This window comes from Tachypleus tridentatus, unplaced genomic scaffold (genome assembly GCF_004210375.1).
Source record: "Tachypleus tridentatus isolate NWPU-2018 unplaced genomic scaffold, ASM421037v1 Hic_cluster_2, whole genome shotgun sequence".
Classification (NCBI taxonomy): domain Eukaryota; kingdom Metazoa; phylum Arthropoda; class Merostomata; order Xiphosura; family Limulidae; genus Tachypleus; species Tachypleus tridentatus.
Window position 1 is genome coordinate 57,663,366 of NW_027467782.1, and position 18,587 is coordinate 57,681,952.

An 18,587-nucleotide genomic window follows, 5' to 3' on the forward strand; every position below is an offset into this window, starting at 1 on the left:
TGTTAGTGTTGTCTCGTGCTTTATGTCTGGGTAGTACTTTATTAGTGTTATCTCGTGCTTTAAGTCTGGGTAGTACATTGTTAGTGTTATCTCGAGCTTTATGTCTGGGTAGTACATTGGTAGTGTTAGCTCGTGCTTTATGTCTGGGTAGGACATTGTTAGAGTTAGCTCGTGCTTTATGTCTGGGTAGTACTTTGTTAGTGTTGTCTCGTGCTTTATGTCTGGGTAGTACTTTGTTAGTGTTGTCTCGTGCTTTATGTCTGGGTAGTACATTGTTAGTGTTATCTCGTGCTTTATGTCTGGGTAGTACTTTGTTAGTATTATCTCGTGCTTTATGTCTGGGTAGTACATTGTTAGTGTTATCACGTGCTATATGTTTGGGTAGTACTTTGTTAGTGTCGTCTCGTGCTTTATGTCTGGGTAGTACTTTGTTAGTGTTATCTCGTGCTTTATGTCTGGGTAGTACTTTGTTAGTATTATCTCGTGCTTTATGTCTGGGTAGTACTTTGTTAGTGTTGTCTCGTGCTTTATGTCTGGGTAGTACTTTGTTAGTGTTGTCTCGTGCTTTATATCTGGGTAGTAAATTGTTAGTGTTATTTCGTGCTTTATGTCTGGGAAGTACTTTGTTTGTGTTATCACGTGCTTTATGTCTGGGTAGTACATTGTTAGTGTTATCTCGTGCTTTATGTCTGGGTAGCATATTGTTAGTGTTATCTCGTGCTTTATGTCTGGGTAGTACTTTGTTAGTGTTATCTCGTGCTTTATGTCTGGGTATTATATTGTCAGTGATATCTCGTGCTTTATGTCTGGGAAGTACTTTGTTATTATTATCTCGTGCTTTATGTCTGGGTAGTACATTGTTAGTGTTATCACGTGCTATATGTTTGGGTAGTACTTTGTTAGTGTTATCTCGTGCTTTATGTCTGGGAAGTACTTTGTTAGTGTTATCTCGTGCTTTATGTCTGGGTAGTACTTTGTTAGTGTTATCTCGTGCTTTATGTCTGGGTAGCACTTTGTTAGTGTTGTCTCGTGCTTTATATCTGGGTAGTAAATTGTTAGTGTTATCCTCGTGCTTTATGTCTGGGAAGCACTTTGTTAGTGTTATCACGTGCTTTATGTCTGGGTAGTACATTGTTAGTGTTATCTCGTGCTTTATGTCTGGGTAGTATATTGTTAGTGTTATCTCGTGCTTAATGTCTGGGTAGGACATTGTTAGAGTTAGCTCGTGCTTTATGTCTGGGTAGTACTTTGTTAGTGTTGTCTCGTGCTTTATGTCTGGGTAGTACTTTGTTAGTGTTGTCTCGTGCTTTATGTCTGGGTAGTACATTGTTAGTGTTATCTCGTGCTTTATGTCTGGGTAGTACTTTGTTAGTATTATCTCGTGCTTTATGTCTGGGTAGTACATTGTTAGTGTTATCGTGCGCTTTATGTCTGGGTAGTACTTTGTTAGTGTTATCTCGTGCTTTATGTCTGGGAAGTACTTTGTTAGTGTTATCTCGTGCTTTATTTCTGGGTAGTACTTTGTTAGTGTTATCTCGTGCTTTATGTCTGGGTAGTACATTGTCAGTGTTATCTCGTGCTTTATGTCTGGGTAGTACATTGTCAGTGTTATCTCGTGCTTTATGTCTGGGTAGTACTTTGTTAGTGTCGTCTCGTGCTTTATGTCTGGGTAGTACTTTGTTAGTGTTATCTCGTGCTTTATGTCTGGGTAGTACTTTGTTAGTATTATCTCGTGCTTTATGTCTGGGTAGTACTTTGTTAGTGTTGTCTCGTGCTTTATGTCTGGGTAGTACTTTGTTAGTGTTGTCTCGTGCTTTATATCTGGGTAGTAAATTGTTAGTGTTATCTCGTGCTTTATGTCTGGGAAGTACTTTGTTAGTGTTATCTCGTGCTTTATGTCTGGGTAGTACATTGTTAGTGTTATCTCGTGCTTTGTGTCTGGGTAGTATATTGTTAGTGTTATCTCGTGCTTTATGTCTGGGTAGTACTTTGTTAGTGTTATCTCGTGCTTTATGTCTGGGTATTATATTGTCAGTGATATCTCGTGCTTTATGTCTGGGTAGTACTTTGTTATTATTATCTCGTGCTTTATGTCTGGGTAGTACATTGTTAGTGTTATCACGTGCTATATGTTTGGGTAGTACTTTGTTAGTGTTATCTCGTGCTTTATGTCTGGGAAGTACTTTGTTAGTGTTATCTCGTGCTTTATGTCTGGGTAGTACTTTGTTAGTGTTATCTCGTGCTTTATGTCTGGGTAGTACTTTGTTAGTGTTATCTCGTGCTTTATGTCTGGGTAGTACTTTGTTAGTGTTGTCTCGTGCTTTATGTCTGGGTAGTACTTTGTTAGCATTATCTCGTGCTTTATGTCTGGGTAGTACTTTGTTAGTGTTGTCTCGTGCTTTATGTCTGGGTAGTACTTTGTTAGTGTTGTCTCGTGCTTTATATCTGGGTAGTAAATTGTTAGTGTTATCTCGTGCTTTATGTCTGGGAAGTACTTTGTTAGTGTTATCACGTGCTTTATGTCTGGGTAGTACATTGTTAGTGTTATCTCGTGCTTTATGTCTGGGTAGTATATTGTTAGTGTTATCTCGTGCTTTATGTCTGGGTAGTACTTTGTTAGTGTTATCTCGTGCTTGATGTCTGGGCATATATATTGTCAGTGATATCTCGTGCTTTATGTCTGGGAAGTACTTTGTTAGTATTATCTCGTGCTTTATGTCTGGGTAGTACTTTGTTAGTATATTCTCGTGCTTTATTTCTGGGTAGTACTTTGTTAGTGTTGTCTCGTGCTTTATGTCTGGGTAGTACTTTATTAGTGTTATCTCGTGCTTTAAGTCTGGGTAGTACTTTGTTAGTGTTATCTCGTGCTTTATGTCTGGGTAGTACTTTGTTAGTGTTGTCTCGTGCTTTATGTCTGGGGTACATTTGTCAATGTTATCTCGTGCTTTATGTCTGGGTAGTACTTTGTTAGTGTTATCCTCGTGCTTTATGTCTGGGTAGTACTTTGTTAGTGTTATCTCGTGCTTTATTTCTGGGTAGTACTTTGTTAGTGTTGTTTCGTGCTTTATGACTGGGTAGTACTTTATTAGTGTTATCTCGTGCTTTAAGTCCGTGTAGTACATTGTTAGTATTATCCTGTGCTTTATGTCTGGGTAGTACTTTGGTAGTGTTAGCTCGTGCTTTATGTCTGGGTAGGACATTGTTAGAGTTAGCTCGTGCTTTATGTCTGGGTAGTACTTTGTTAGTGTTGTCTCGTGCTTTATGTATGGGTAGCACTTTGTTAGTGTTGTTTTGTGCTTTATGTCCAGGTAGTACACTGTTAGTGTTATCCGTGCTTTATGTCTGGGTAGCACTTTGTTAGCATTATCTAGTGCTTTATTTCTGGGTAGCACTTTGTTAGTGTTGTCTCGTGCTTTATGTCTGGGTAGTACATTCTTTAGTGTTATCTCGTGCTTTATGTCTGGGTAGTACTTTGGTAGTGTTAGCTCTGCGCTTAATGTCCGGCAGGACATTGTTAGAGTTAGCTCGTGCTTTATGTCTGGGTAGCACTTTGTTAGTGTTGTCTCGTGCTTTATGTCCGGGTAGCACTTTGTTAGTGTTGTCCTGTGCTTTATGTCCGGGTAGTACATTGTTAGTGTTATCCGTGCTTTATGTCCGGGTAGCACTTTGTTAGCATTATCCCGTGCTTTATGTCCGGTAGTACATTGTTAGTGTTATCACGTGCCATATGTTTGGGTAGTACTCTTGTTAGTGTTATCTCGTGCTTTATGTCTGGGGAAGCACTTTGTTAGTGTTATCTCGTGCTTTATTTCTGGGAAGTACTTTGTTAGTGTTATCTCGTGCTTTATGTCTGGGTAGTACTTTGTTAGTGTTGTCTCGTGCTTTATGTCTGGGTAGTACATTGTTAGTGTTATCCTCGTGCTTTATGTCTGGGTAGTACTTTGTTTAGTATTATCTCGTGCTTTATGTCTGGGTAGTACATTGTTAGTGTTATCACGCGCTATATGTTTGGGTAGTACTTTGTTAGTGTTATCTCGTGCTTTATGTCTGGGAAGTACTTTGTTAGTGTTATCCTCGTGCTTTATTTCTGGGAAGTACTTTGTTAGTGTTATCTCGTGCTTTATGTCCAAGTAGTACATTGTCAGTGTTATCTCGTGCTTTATGTCTGGGTAGTACATTGTCAGTGTTATCCCGTGCTTTATGTCTGGGTAGCACTTTGTTAGTGTCGTCTCGTGCTTTATGTCTGGGTAGTACTTTGTTAGTGTTATCCTCGTGCTTTATGTCTGGGTAGTACTTTGTTAGTATTATCCTCGTGCTTTATGTCTGGGTAGTACTTTGTTAGTGTTGTCTCGTGCTTTATGTCTGGGTAGTACTTTGTTAGTGTTGTCTCGTGCTTTATATCTGGGTAGTAAATTGTTAGTGTTATCTCGTGCTTTATGTCTGGGAAGTACTTTGTTAGTGTTATCTCGCGCTTTATGTCTGGGTAGTACATTGTTAGTGTTATCTCGTGCTTTGTGTCTGGGTAGTATATTGTTAGTGTTATCTCGTGCTTTATGTCTGGGTAGTACTTTGTTAGTGTTATCTCGTGCTTTATGTCTGGGCATTATATTGTCAGTGATATCTCGTGCTTTATGTCTGGGAAGTACTTTGTTATTATTATCTCGTGCTTTATGTCTGGGTAGTACATTGTTAGTGTTATCACGTGCTTTATGTTTGGGTAGTACTTTGTTAGTGTTATCTCGTGCTTTATGTCTGGGGAAGCACTTTGTTAGTGTTATCTCGTGCTTTATGTCTGGGTAGCACTTTGTTAGTGTTATCCGTGCTTTATGTCTGGGTAGTACTTTGTTAGTGTTATCTCGTGCTTTATGTCTGGGTAGTACTTTGTTAGTGTTGTCTCGTGCTTTATGTCTGGGTAGTACTTTGTTAGTATTATCTCGTGCTTTATGTCTGGGTAGTACTTTGTTAGTGTTGTCTCGTGCTTTATGTCTGGGTAGCACTTTGTTAGTGTTGTCTCGTGCTTTATATCTGGGTAGTAAACTGTTAGTGTTATCTCGTGCTTTATGTCCTGGGAAGCACTTTGTTAGTGTTATCACGTGCTTTATGTCTGGGTAGTACATTGTTAGTGTTATCCTCGTGCTTTATGTCTGGGTAGTATATTGTTAGTGTTATCTCGTGCTTTATGTCTGGGTAGTACTTTGTTAGTGTTATCTCGTGCTTGATGTCTGGGTATTATATTGTCAGTGATATCTCGTGCTTTATGTCTGGGAAGTACTTTGTTAGTATTATCTCGTGCTTTATGTCTGGGTAGTACTTTGTTAGTATATTCTCGTGCTTTATTTCTGGGTAGTACTTTGTTAGTGTTGTCTCGTGCTTTATGTCTGGGTAGTACTTTATTAGTGTTATCTCGTGCTTTAAGTCTGGGTAGTACATTGTTAGTGTTATCTCGTGCTTTATGTCTGGGTAGTACTTTGTTAGTGTTGTCCTCGTGCTTTATGTCTGGGTACTACATTGTCAATGTTATCTCGTGCTTTATGTCTGGGTAGTACTTTGTTAGTGTTATCTCGTGCTTTATGTCCGGGTAGTAATTTGTTAGTGTTATCTCGTGCTTTATGTCTGGGTAGTACTTTGTTAGTGTTATCTCGTGCTTTATGTCTGGGTAGTACATTTTTAGTGTTATCTCGTGCTTTGTGTCTGGGTAGCACTTTGTTAGTGTTATCTCGTGCTTTATGTCTGGGTAGTACATTGTTAGTGTTATCTCGTGCTTTATGTCCGGGTAGCACTTTGTTAGTGTTATCCTCGTGCTTTATTCTGGGTAGTACCTTGTTAGTGTTGTTTCTGCGCTTTATGACTGGGTAGTACTTTATTAGTGTTATCCTCGTGCTTTAAGTCCAGGTAGTACATTGTTAGTGTTATCCTCGTGCTTTATGTCCGGATAGTACTTTGGTAGTGTTAGCTCTGTGCTTTATGTCTGGGCAGGACATTGTTAGAGTTATCCTGTGCTTTATGTCCAGGTAGCACTTTGTTAGTGTTGTCCTCGTGCTTTATGTCCGGGTAGTACCTTGTTAGTGTTGTTTTTGTGCTTTATGTCCAGGTAGTACATTGTTAGTGTTATCTCGTGCTTTATGTCTGGGTAGCACTTTGTTAGCATTATCTAGTGCTTTATTCTGGGTAGTACTTTGTTAGTGTTGTCCTCGTGCTTTATGTCCGGGTAGCACTTTATTAGTGTTATCCTCGTGCTTTAAGTCCGGGTAGTACATTGTTAGTGTTATCCCTGAGCTTTATGTCTGGGTAGTACATTGGTAGTGTTAGCTCTGCGCTTTATGTCTGGCAGGGACATTGTTAGAGTTAGCCCGTGCTTTATGTCTGGGTAGCACTTTGTTAGTGTTGTCCTCGTGCTTTATGTCTGGGTAGTACTTTGTTAGTGTTGCTCGCGCTTTATGTCTGGGTAGTACATTGTTAGTGTTATCCCGTGCTTTATGTCTGGGTAGCACTTTGTTAGCATTATCCTGTGCTTTATGTCTGGGTAGTACATTGTTAGTGTTATCACGCGCTATATGTTTGGGTAGTACTTTGTTAGTGTCGTCCTCGCAGCTTTATGTCTGGGTAGCACTTTGTTAGTGTTATCTCGCGCTTTATGTCTGGGTAGTACTTTGTTAGCATTATCCGCGCTTTATGTCCGGGTAGCACTTTGTTAGTGTTGTCCCGCGCTTTATGTCCGGGTAGCACTTTGTTAGTGTTGTCCTCGTGCTTTATATCCAAGTAGTAAACTGTTAGTGTTATCCTCGTGCTTTATGTCCTGGGAAGCACTTTGTTTGTGTTATCACGTGCTTTATGTCCGGTAGTACATTGTTAGTGTTATCCTCGTGCTTTATGTCCGGGTAGTATATTGTTAGTGTTATCCGTGCTTTATGTCTGGGTAGCACTTTGTTAGTGTTATCCTCGTGCTTTATGTCCGGCATTATATTGTCAGTGATATCCCGTGCTTTATGTCCGGGAAGCACTTTGTTATTATTATCTCGTGCTTTATGTCCGGGTAGTACATTGTTAGTGTTATCACGTGCTATATGTTTGGGTAGTACTTTGTTAGTGTTATCTCGTGCTTTATGTCTGGGAAGTACTTTGTTAGTGTTATCCTCGTGCTTTATGTCCGGGTAGTACTTTGTTAGTGTTATCTCGTGCTTTATGTCTGGGTAGTACTTTGTTAGTGTTATCTCGTGCTTTATGTCTGGGTAGTACTTTGTTAGTGTTGTCTCGTGCTTTATGTCCGGGTAGCACTTTGTTAGTATTATCCCGTGCTTTATGTCCGGGTAGTACTTTGTTAGTGTTGTCTCGTGCTTTATGTCCGGGTAGCACTTTGTTAGTGTTGTCTCGTGCTTTATATCCGGTAGTAAACTGTTAGTGTTATCCTCGTGCTTTATGTCCGGGGAAGCACTTTGTTAGTGTTATCAATGCGCTTTATGTCTGGGTAGTACATTGTTAGTGTTATCCTGCGCTTTATGTCTGGGTAGTATATTGTTAGTGTTATCCCGTGCTTTATGTCCGGGTAGTACTTTGTTAGTGTTATCCTCGTGCTTTATGTCCGGCATTATATTGTCAGTGATATCCTCGTGCTTTATGTCTGGGAAGCACTTTGTTATTATTATCCTCGTGCTTTATGTCCGGGTAGCACTTTGTTAGTATATCTCGTGCTTTATTTCTGGGTAGCACTTTGTTAGTGTTGTCTCGTGCTTTATGTCTGGGTAGTACTTTATTAGTGTTATCCTCGTGCTTTATGTCCAGTAGTACTTTGTTAGTGTTGTCCTCGTGCTTTATGTCTGGGCACCACATTGTCAATGTTATCTCGTGCTTTATGTCTGGGTAGTACTTTGTTAGTGTTATCTCGTGCTTTATGTCTGGGTAGTAATTTGTTAGTGTTATCCTCGTGCTTTATGTCCTGGGTAGTACTTTGTTAGTGTTATCCGTGCTTTATGTCTGGGTAGTACATTTTAGTGTTATCCCGTGCTTTGTGTCTGGGTAGTACTTTGTTAGTGTTATCTCGTGCTTTATGTCTGGGTAGCACTTTGTTAGTGTTATCTCGCGCTTTATTTCTGGGTAGCACTTTGTTAGTGTTGTTCTGTGCTTTATGACTGGGTAGCACTTTATTAGTGTTATCCTCGTGCTTTAAGTCTGTGTAGCACATTGTTAGTGTTATCTCGTGCTTTATGTCTGATAGTACTTTGGTAGTGTTAGTCTCGTGCTTTATGTCCGGTAGACATTGTTAGAGTTAGCCTGTGCTTTATGTCTGGGTAGTACTTTGTTAGTGTTGTCCTCGTGCTTTATGTCCGGGTAGCACTTTGTTAGTGTTGTCTCGTGCTTTATGTCCGGGTACCACATTGTCAACGTTATCCTCGTGCTTTATGTCCAAGTAGCACTTTGTTAGTGTTATCCTCGTGCTTTATGTCCGGGTAGTAATTTGTTAGTGTTATCCTCGTGCTTTATGTCTGGGTAGTACATTTTAGTGTTATCCTCGTGCTTTATGTCCAAGTAGCACTTTGTTAGTGTTATCCCGTGCTTTATGTCCGGGGAAGCACTTTGTTAGTGTTATCCTCGTGCTTTATGTCTGGGTAGTACTTGTTAGTGTTATCCCGTGCTTTATGTCTGGGTAGTACATTGTCAGTGTTATCCTCGTGCTTTATGTCCGGGAAGCACTTTGTTAGTGTTATCCTCGTGCTTTATGTCTGGGTAGCACTTTGTTAGTGTTATCCTCGTGCTTTATGTCTGGGTAGTACATTGTCAGTGTTATCTCGTGCTTTATGTCTGGGTAGCACTTTGTTAGTGTCGTCCTGTGCTTTATGTCTGGGTAGTACTTTGTTAGTGTTATCCTCGTGCTTTATGTCTGGGTAGTACTTTGTTAGTGTTATCCTCGTGCTTTATGTCTGGGTTGTACTTTGTTAGTGTTATCCCGCTTTATGTCTGGGTAGTACTTTGTTAGTGTTATCCTCGCGCTTTATGTCCGGGTAGCACTTTGTTAGTGTTATCTCGTGCTTTATGTCTGGGTAGCATTTTGTTAGTGTTATCCTCGTGCTTTATGTCCAAGTAGTACTTTGTTAGTATTATCCTCGTGCTTTATGTCCAAGTAGTACTTTGTTAATGTTATCCTCGTGCTTTATGTCCGGGTAGTACATTGTCAATGTTATCCTGTGCTTTATGTCCGGGTAGCACTTTGTTAGTGTTATCTCGTGCTTTATGTCCTGGGTTACTTTGTTAGTGTTATCCTCGTGCTTTATGTCCAAGTAGTACATCATTAGTGTTATCCTCGTGCTTTATGTCCGGGTAGTATATTGTTAGTGTTATCCCGTGCTTTATGTCCGGGTAGTACTTTGTTAGTGTTATCCCTGTGCTTTAAGTCCGGGTAGTACTTTGTTAGTGTTATCTCGTGCTTTATGTCTGGGTAGTACTTTGTTAGTGTTGTCTCGTGCTTTATGTCTGGGTACCACATTGTCAATGTTATCCCGTGCTTTATGTCTGGGTAGTACTTTGTTAGTGTTATCCCGTGCTTTATGTCTGGGTAGTAACTCTGTTAGTGTTATCCCGTGCTTTATGTCTGGGTAGTACTTTGTTAGTGTTATCCTCGTGCTTTATGTCTGGGTAGTACATTTTTAGTGTTATCCCGTGCTTTGTGTCCGGGTAGTACTTTGTTAGTGTTATCCTCGTGCTTTATGTCTGGGTAGTACATTGTTAGTGTTATCCTCGTGCTTTATGTCTGGGTAGTACTTTGTTAGTGTTATCCTCGTGCTTTATTTCTGGGTAGTACCTTGTTAGTGTTGTTCTCGTGCTTTATGACTGGGTAGTACTTTATTAGTGTTATCCTCGTGCTTTATTCTGGGTAGTACATTGTTAGCATTATCCTGTGCTTTATGTCCGGGTAGCACTTTTAGTGTTAGTCTCGTGCTTTATGTCCGGGTAGGACATTGTTAGAGTTATCCCGTGCTTTGTGTCTGGGTAGCACTTGTTAGTGTTATCCTGCGTGCTTTATGTCCAGTAGCACATTGTTAGTGTTATCCGCGCTTTATGTCCGGGTAGTACTTTGTTAGTGTTATCCTCGTGCCTTTATTCTGGATAGCACTTTGTTAGTGTTGTCCTCGTGCTTTATGTCCGGGTAGTACATTGTTAGTGTTATCTTGTGCTTTATGTCTGGGTAGTACTCTGGTAGTGTTAGCTCGTGCTTTATGTCCGGGTAGGACATTGTTAGAGTTAGCCTGTGCTTTATGTCCGGGTAGCACTTTGTTAGTGTTGTCCTGTGCTTTATGTCCAAGTAGCACTTTGTTCGTGTTGTCCCGCGCTTTATGTCTGGGTAGTACATTGTTAGTGTTATCCCGCTTTCTGTCCGGGCAGCACTTTGTTAGTATTATCCCGTGCTTTATGTCCAGTAGTACATTGTTAGTGTTATCACGCGCTATATGTCTAAGTAGCACTTTGTTAGTGTTATCTCGTGCTTTATGTCCGGGGAAGTACTCTTGTTAGTGTTATCTCGTGCTTTATGTCCCGGTAGTACTTTGTTAGTGTTATCCCTGTGCTTTATGTCCAAGTAGCACTTTGTTAGTGTTATCCTGCGCTTTATGTCTGGGTAGTACTTTGTTAGTGTTGTCTCGTGCTTTATGTCTGGGAAGCACTTTGTTAGTGTTATCCCGTGCTTTATGTCCAAGTAGCACTTTGTTAGTGTTATCCTCGTGCTTTATGTCCAAGTAGCACTTTGTTAGTGTGTTGTCCTGCGTGCTTTATGTCCGGTAGTACATTGTCAGCGTTATCCTGCGCTTTATGTCCAAGTAGTAACTTTGTTAGTGTCGTCCTCGTGCTTTATGTCCAGTAGTACATTGTTAGTGTTATCCCGTGCTTTATGTCCAGTAGTACTTTGTTAGTGTTATCCCTGCGCTTTATGTCCGGGAAGCAACTTTGTTAGTGTTATCCCGCGCTTTGTGTCTGGGTAGCACTTTGTTAGTGTTATCCTCGCGCTTTATGTCCGGGTAGTACATTGTTAGTGTTATCCTCGTGCTTTATGTCCGGGTAGCACTTTGTTAGTGTTATCCTGTGCTTTATGTCCTGGGTAGTACTTTGTTAGTGTTATCCCGTGCTTTATGTCCAGTAGCACTTTGTTAGTGTTGTCCTGCGCTTTATGTCCAGTAGTACATTGTCAATGTTATCCCGTGCTTTATGTCCGTTGTAACTTTGTTAGTGTTATCTCGTGCTTTATGTCCGGGTAGTAATATGTTAGTGTTATCCCGTGCTTTATGTCCAAGTAGTACTTTATTAGTGTTATCCCGTGCCTTTATGTCCAAGTAGCACATTTTTAGTGTTATCCCGTGCTTTGTGTCTGGGTAGTACTTTGTTAGTGTTATCCTGTGCTTTATGTCCAAGTAGTACATTGTTAGTGTTATCTCGTGCTTTATGTCCAAGTAGCACTTTGTTAGTGTTATCCCGTGCTTTATTTCTGGGTAGTACTTGTTAGTGTTGTTCTGCGCTTTATGACTGGGTAGCACTTTATTAGTGTTATCTCGTGCTTCTAAGTCTGGGTAGTACATTTTAGTGTTATCCTCGTTCTTTGTGTCTGGGTAGTACTTTGGTAGTGTTAGCTCGTGCTTTATTCTGGGTAGTAATTTTGTTAGTGTTGTCCTGTGCTTTATGTCTGGGTAGTACTTTGTTAGTGTTATCTCGTGCTTTATGTCTGGGTAGTACATTGTTAGTGTTATCCTCGTGCTTTATGTCCAAGTAGTACTTTGGTAGTGTTAACCCGTGCTTTATGTCTGCAGGACATTGTTAGAGTTGTCCTCGTGCTTTATGTCCGGGTAGTACATTGTTAGTGTTATCCTCGTGCTTTATGTCCAGTAGCACTTTGTTAGTATTATCCTGTGCTTTATGTCCGGGTAGCACTTGTTAGTGTTGTCCCTGCGCTTTATGTCCGGGTAGTACATCATTCAGCGTTATCTCGTGCTTTATGTCCAAGTAGTACTTTGTTAGTGTCGTCTCGCGCTTTATGTCCGGGTAGCACTTTGTTAGTGTTATCTCGTGCTTTATGTCCTGGGTAGCACTTTGTTAGTGTTATCCTGCGCTTTATGTCCGGGTAGTACTTTGTTAGTGTTATCCCGTGCTTTATGTCCGGTAGTACATTTTAGTGTTATCTCGTGCTTTGTGTCTGGGTAGTACTTTGTTAGTGTTATCCTCGTGCTTTATGTCCGGGTAGTACATTGTTAGTGTTATCCTGCGCTTTATGTCCGGGTAGCACTTTGTTAGTGTTATCCTCGTGCTTTATGTCCGGTAGCACTTTTGTTAGTGTTATCCCGTGCTTTATGTCCAGTAGTACCTTTGTTAGTGTTGTCTCGTGCTTTATGTCCGGGTAGTACATCATCAATGTTATCCCTGCGCTTTATGTCCAGTAGTACTTTGTTAGTGTTATCCCGCGCTTTATGTCCAAGTAGTAACATGTTAGTGTTATCCTCGTGCTTTATGTCCAGTAGTACTTTATTAGTGTTATCCGCGCTTTATGTCCGGGTAGCACATTTTAGTGTTATCCTGTGCTTCTGTGTCCGGGTAGCACTTTGTTAGTGTTATCCTGCGCTTTATGTCCGGGTAGTACATTGTTAGTGTTATCTCGTGCTTTATGTCCGGGTAGCACTTTGTTAGTGTTATCCTCGTGCTTTATTCTGGGTAGCACTTTGTTAGTGTTGTTTCTGCGCTTTATGACTGGTAGTACTTTATTAGTGTTATCCTCGTGCTTTAAGTCCGGGTAGTACATTGTTAGTGTTATCCTCGTGCTTTATGTCCAAGTAGCACTTTGGTAGTGTTAGCCTGTGCCTTTATGTCCGTAGGACATTGTTAGAGTTAGCCTGTGCTTTATGTCCGCGTAGCACTTTGTTAGTGTTGTCCCGTGCTTTATGTCCGGGTAGCACTTTGTTAGTGTTGTTTTGCGCTTTATGTCCGGGTAGTACATTGTTAGTGTTATCCCGTGCTTTATGTCCGGGTAGCACTTTGTTAGCATTATCCAGTGCTTTATTCTGGGTAGCACTTTGTTATTGTTGTCTCGTGCTTTATGTCCGGGTAGCACTTTATTAGTGTTATCTCGTGCTTTAAGTCCGGGTAGCACATTGTTAGTGTTATCCCGCGCTTTATGTCCAAGTAGTACTTTGGTAGTGTTTAGCCTCGTGCTTTATGTCCAAGTAGGACATTGTTAGAGTTAGCCTGTGCTTTATGTCCAAGTAGCACTTTGTTAGTGTTGTCCTGCGCTTTATGTCCGGGTAGTACACCTTGTTAGTGTTGTCCTCGTGCTTTATGTCCGGGTAGTACATTGTTAGTGTTATCCTGTGCTTTATGTCCGGGTAGCACTTTGTTAGCATTATCCTCGTGTGCTTTGTCCGGGTAGTACATTGTTAGTGTTATCACCCACATATGTTTGGGTAGCACTTTGGTAGTGTTAGCCTGTGCTTTATGTCCGGGTAGGACATTGTTAGAGTTAGCCTGTGCTTTATGTCCGGGTAGGACATTGTTAGAGTTAGCCTGCGCTTTATGTCTGGGTAGCACTTGTTAGTGTTGTCCTGCGCTTTATGTCCTGGGTAGTACTTTGTTAGTGTTATCCTCGTGCTTTATGTCCAAGTAGCACCTTGTTAGTGTTATCCCGTGCTTTATGTCTGGGTAGTACATTTTAGTGTTATCCTCGTTCTTTGTGTCTGGGTAGTACTTTGTTAGTGTTATCCCGTGCTTTATTTCTGGGTAGTACTTTGTTAGTGTTGTCCTCGTGCTTTATGTCCGGGTAGCACTTTGTTAGTGTTATCTCGTGCTTTATGTCTGGGTAGTACATTGTTAGTGTTATCCTCGTGCTTTATGTCCAGTAGCACTTTGGTAGTGTTAACTCTGTGCTTTATGTCTGGGTAGGACATTGTTAGAGTTGTCCTGTGCTTTATGTCTGGGCAGTACATTGTTAGTGTTATCCTCGTGCTTTATGTCTGGGTAGTACTTTGTTAGTATTATCCTCGTGCTTTATGTCTGGGTAGTACTTTGTTAGTGTTGTCCTGCGCTTTATGTCTGGGTAGTACATTGTCAGTGTTATCCCGTGCTTTATGTCCAAGTAGTACTTTGTTAGTGTCGTCCTGTGCTTTATGTCTGGGTAGCACTTTGTTAGTGTTATCCGTGCTTTATGTCCGGGTAGTACTTTGTTAGTGTTATCTCGTGCTTTATGTCTGGGTAGCACTTTGTTAGTGTTATTCTGTGCTTTATGTCCGGTAGTATTTTTAGTGTTATCCCGTGCTTTGTGTCCAAGTAGTACTTTGTTAGTGTTATCTCGTGCTTTATGTCCAAGTAGTACATTGTTAGTGTTATCTCGTGCTTTATGTCCGGGTAGCACTTTGTTAGTGTTATCCTCGTGCTTTATTCTGGGTAGTACTTTGTTAGTGTTGTCCTCGTGCTTTATGTCCGGTAGTACATTGTTAGTGTTATCACGTGCTATATGTTTGGGTAACACTTTGTTAATGTTATCTCGTGCTTTATGTCCGGCAAAGCACTTTGTTAGTGTTATCCCGTGCTTTATGTCTGGGTAGCACTTTGTTAGTGTTATCCTGCGCTTTATGTCCAAGTAGTAATTTGTTAGTGTTATCCTCCGTGCTTTATGTCCGGGTAGTACTTTGTTAGTGTTGTCCTGCGCTTTATGTCCGGGTAGCATACTGTTAGTGTTATCCTGTGCTTTATGTCTGGGTAGCACTTTGTTAGTGTTGTCCCTGTGCTTTATGTCTGGGTAGCACTTTGTTAGTGTTGTCCCGCGCTTTATATCTGGGTAGCACATTGTTAGTGTTATCCTGCGCTTTATATCTGGGTAGTACTTGGAAGCATTGTCTCGTGCTTTATGTCCAAGTAGCACTTTGTTAGTGTTATCCTCGTGCTTTATGTCCAAGTAGCACTTTGTTAGTGTTATCTCGTGCTTTATGTCCGGGTAGCACTTTGTTAGTGTTGTCCTCGTGCTTTATGTCTAGTAGTACTTTGTTAGTGTTATCCCGTGCTTTATGTCTGGGAAGCACTTTGTTAGTGTTATCCGTGCTTTATTTCTGGGTAGTACTTTGTTAGTGTTGTCCTCGTGCTTTATGTCCTGGGTAGCACTTTGTTAGTGTTATCCTCGTGCTTTATGTCCGGTAGCACTTTGTTAGTGTTGTCCTCGTGCTTTATGTCCGGGTAGTACTTTGTTAGTGTTGTCCCGTGCTTTATATCCAAGTAGTACGTTGTTAGTGTTATCCCGTGCTTTATGTCTGGGTAGCACTTTGTTAGCATTATCCTCGTGCTTTATGTCCGGGTAGCACTTTGTTAGTGTTATCCGTGCTTTATGTCCGGGAAGCACTTTGTTAGTGTTATCCTCGTGCTTTATGTCTGGGTAGTACTTTGTTAGTGTTATCCTCGTGCTTTATGTCTGGGTAGTACATTGTCAGTGTTATCCCGTGCTTTATGTCTGGGTAGTACTTTGTTAGTGTTGTCCTCGTGCTTTATGTCCGGGTAGTACATTGTTAGTGTTATCTCGTGCTTTATGTCCTGGGTAGTAACTTTGTTAGTGTTATCCGTGCTTTATTTCTGGGTAGTACATTGTTAGTGTTGTCTCGTGCTTTATGTCTGGGTTGTACTTTGTTAGTGTTATATCGTGCTTTATGTCTGGGTTGTACATTGTTTGTGTTATCTCTGCTACCACTGTCTGGGTAGTACATTATTAGTGTTATCTCGTGCTTCATGTCTGGGTGGTACTTTGTTAGTGTTATGTCGTGCATTACTTCTGGGTAGTTCATTGTCAGTGTTATCTCGTGCTTTATGTCTGGGTAGTACATTGTTAGTGTTATCTCGTGCTTTATTTCTGGGTAGTACATTGTTAGTGTTGTCTCGTGCTTTATGTCTGGGTTGTACTTTGTTAGTGTTATCTCGTGCTTTATGTCTGGGTTGTACATTGTTTGTGTTATCTCTGCTACCACTGTCTGGGTAGTACATTTTCATTGTTATCTGCTACCACTGTCTGGGTAGTACATTTTCAGTGTTATCTGCTACCACTGTCTGGGTAGTACATTGCTAGTGTTATCTGCTACCACTGTCTGGGTAGTACATTGTTTGTGTTGTCTTGTACCACTGTCTGGGTTGTACATTGTTAGTGTTATCTGCTACTACTGTCTGAGTAGTACATTGTTAGTGTTATCTGCTATCACCGTCTGGGAAGTACATTGTTAGTGTTATCTGCTACCACTGTCTGAGTAGTGCATTGTTTGTGTTATCTGCTACCACTGTCTGGGTAGTACATTGTTAGTGTTATCTGCTACCACTGTCTGAGTAGTACATTGTTAGTGTTATCTGCTACCACTGTCTGAGTAGTACATTGTTTGTGTTATCTGATACCACTGTCTGGGTAGTACATTGTTAGTGTTATCTGCTACCACTGTCTGAGTAGTACATTGTTAGTGTTATCTGCTATTACTGTCTGGGTAGTACATTGTTAGTGTTATCTGCTACCACTGTCTGGGTAGTACCTTTTCTGAGTGTAGAAATTATAGCTTTATAAAACTGGAAACTCAGAGATAACCATGTTACAGATTTACTGGAATTTAATCTTTAGAAAATTCAACCCGTAAAATGAGTTGATTTTGTATGTAAATATGGTGATTAATAACCATAGTTTGTAACAGTAACAGGGTAACATTTCAAAATACACTTTAATAAGTAACATTGTTCTGTGCTGTCAAATGTTTTTGTATTTCGTATACCTATATTTAAGGCTACACGGATGATGAGTTATTTATGGGTTGTTATATGGTTATTGGGTTGAAACTAGGACGGAAAATAACCTCTAATATTATGTGTGTTCCAACTCAAACGATACGACATTTTTTAATGGAACAGTGTATGTCACAAATTTAATGAATTATTTTATTTTACATTTCTCTCTTATAGGAAACGTGAATTCGTCGACCCAGTTTGGTGGAGGTCATAGTTCAACAACATTCGTAGCTCTGTTGTTTTCTTTGATGACAAAACTCGCCTCACGATAAAGTTTGTTTTGACCTCCGTCGTCTTTTCGTCGGTTCTTCGTTCTTCTACAGCTGTTACGTCACGTCTGAGGGTAAACCAATCATAACGATTTAAAGTACTGCTATATAGACTTTCTTGGAACTCTACTGAGGAAAAGGAAAAGGTGATACGGAACAGAATTTAAAGAAACGAGCGAGGGTATATTCAGAAATTAAGTGTGTTACCAAAGAGGGCGTGTTTCATCTCATATTTATGAACTTATTTGCTTACGTATCACTTATTTAAAGTCGATTTTCTATAATTTCCTGGTGTTTAAAATCTTTAGGCAGGAAGACGTTAGTGTGCGAACAGTACCCTGACTGCCAACAAGCCATTGTTCTGATCTTCAAAGTTTTAACTGTTTTATTTGTTTTAGTTGGCCACAACCTGCGAAACGAACAACAACAACAGAAACTCATGAACTCTAGAAGTGTATCTTTTGTTAATAATTCGTTATACAGTTATTATTAGCAAGACGAAAAGATAAAACTACCTTGTACATAAAGTTAAAAGTCAAAACTTCCACATTTCAACGTAACTAGAAGTGATTTGATTACACACTGTTTTAAAAATCAAAGTGTATAATTTTATTTTATAAGTAACGCTAAATTTAAGGCTTAACATATATATCACCCTCTATGTCAGTAATGTGTCACAGAGATGACACGAATTTGTCCTCATAGTTTTGACATGTGAGGCGATCTGTATTATATGTTGAGCTCTTACCCTCACCTCGTGTCTGCTTTTGTTGCTTGTCTCAAATCTTCGCGTTGTTCTGTGATTAAAAGCGTATTCTCACAAGAGATCACGTGCAATATGGTTAATAAACATTGGTCTGAAATAGACAGTTTTCACCACGTGACTTGGACTCTTATTATTAAATATCGTTGTGAATATATAATACATTTTGGCGTTCTTTTGTTTTATTATAGACAGACCTAAGTCGAAATTATACTTTCTTTAACCATAATGTCTCAGTAATACAGCATCATAAACGGATTAACATTTAGTTCTAACTGATTAAAAACCTGGACAAAAAAGTGACACAGTTATACGATTTAGATTCACTTAGTTTCTTTCATACACAAAATACCATAATTAGTTAGAATGTCATTTTCTTGTGGATTTTCGGAATGACACTTGAGATGCAAGTTAATAAACAGGAACGGATCACTTGATCCTTCCAGTCAGGGGGATTATGTCAGAAAGATGGTAGTTCGTTACGTAAAAGCGAAAAGTTTGTGAAATCTAAACACTGAGGCGTCTTGTGAAACCTCAGGTTATTCTTTCGATAACTAATACGGAATATAATATTGTGTTTTGTCAGTCCGTTGAAAGGAACGCCACGTTTTGGGTTTTCTACTAAAAATTATTGTTGCAATGGCCTTAAGACGTCTCAAGTTCTTTCATTACCGCCCCCACTAGTACAGCGGTAAGTCTACAGATTTACAACTCTAAAATCAAGGGTGCGATTCCCTTCGGTGGGCTCCGCAGATAGCCCGATGTGGCTTTACTATAAGAAAACACACTTTCGT

General features: G+C 40.1%; 1 pseudogene across 1 annotated transcript in view; it reads left to right on the top strand.

Annotated features, from left to right (window-relative positions):
• The window catches only part of LOC143242981 (neurotrimin-like), a 69,934-nt pseudogene extending 52,019 nt beyond the window's left edge, over positions 1 to 17,915 (top strand). The window contains exon 8 of the transcript XR_013023541.1: positions 16,936 to 17,915. The product of XR_013023541.1 is annotated as a neurotrimin-like (transcript). The remainder of the gene's footprint in view (positions 1 to 16,935) is intronic.
• The last annotated feature ends 672 nt before the right edge of the window (positions 17,916 to 18,587 follow it).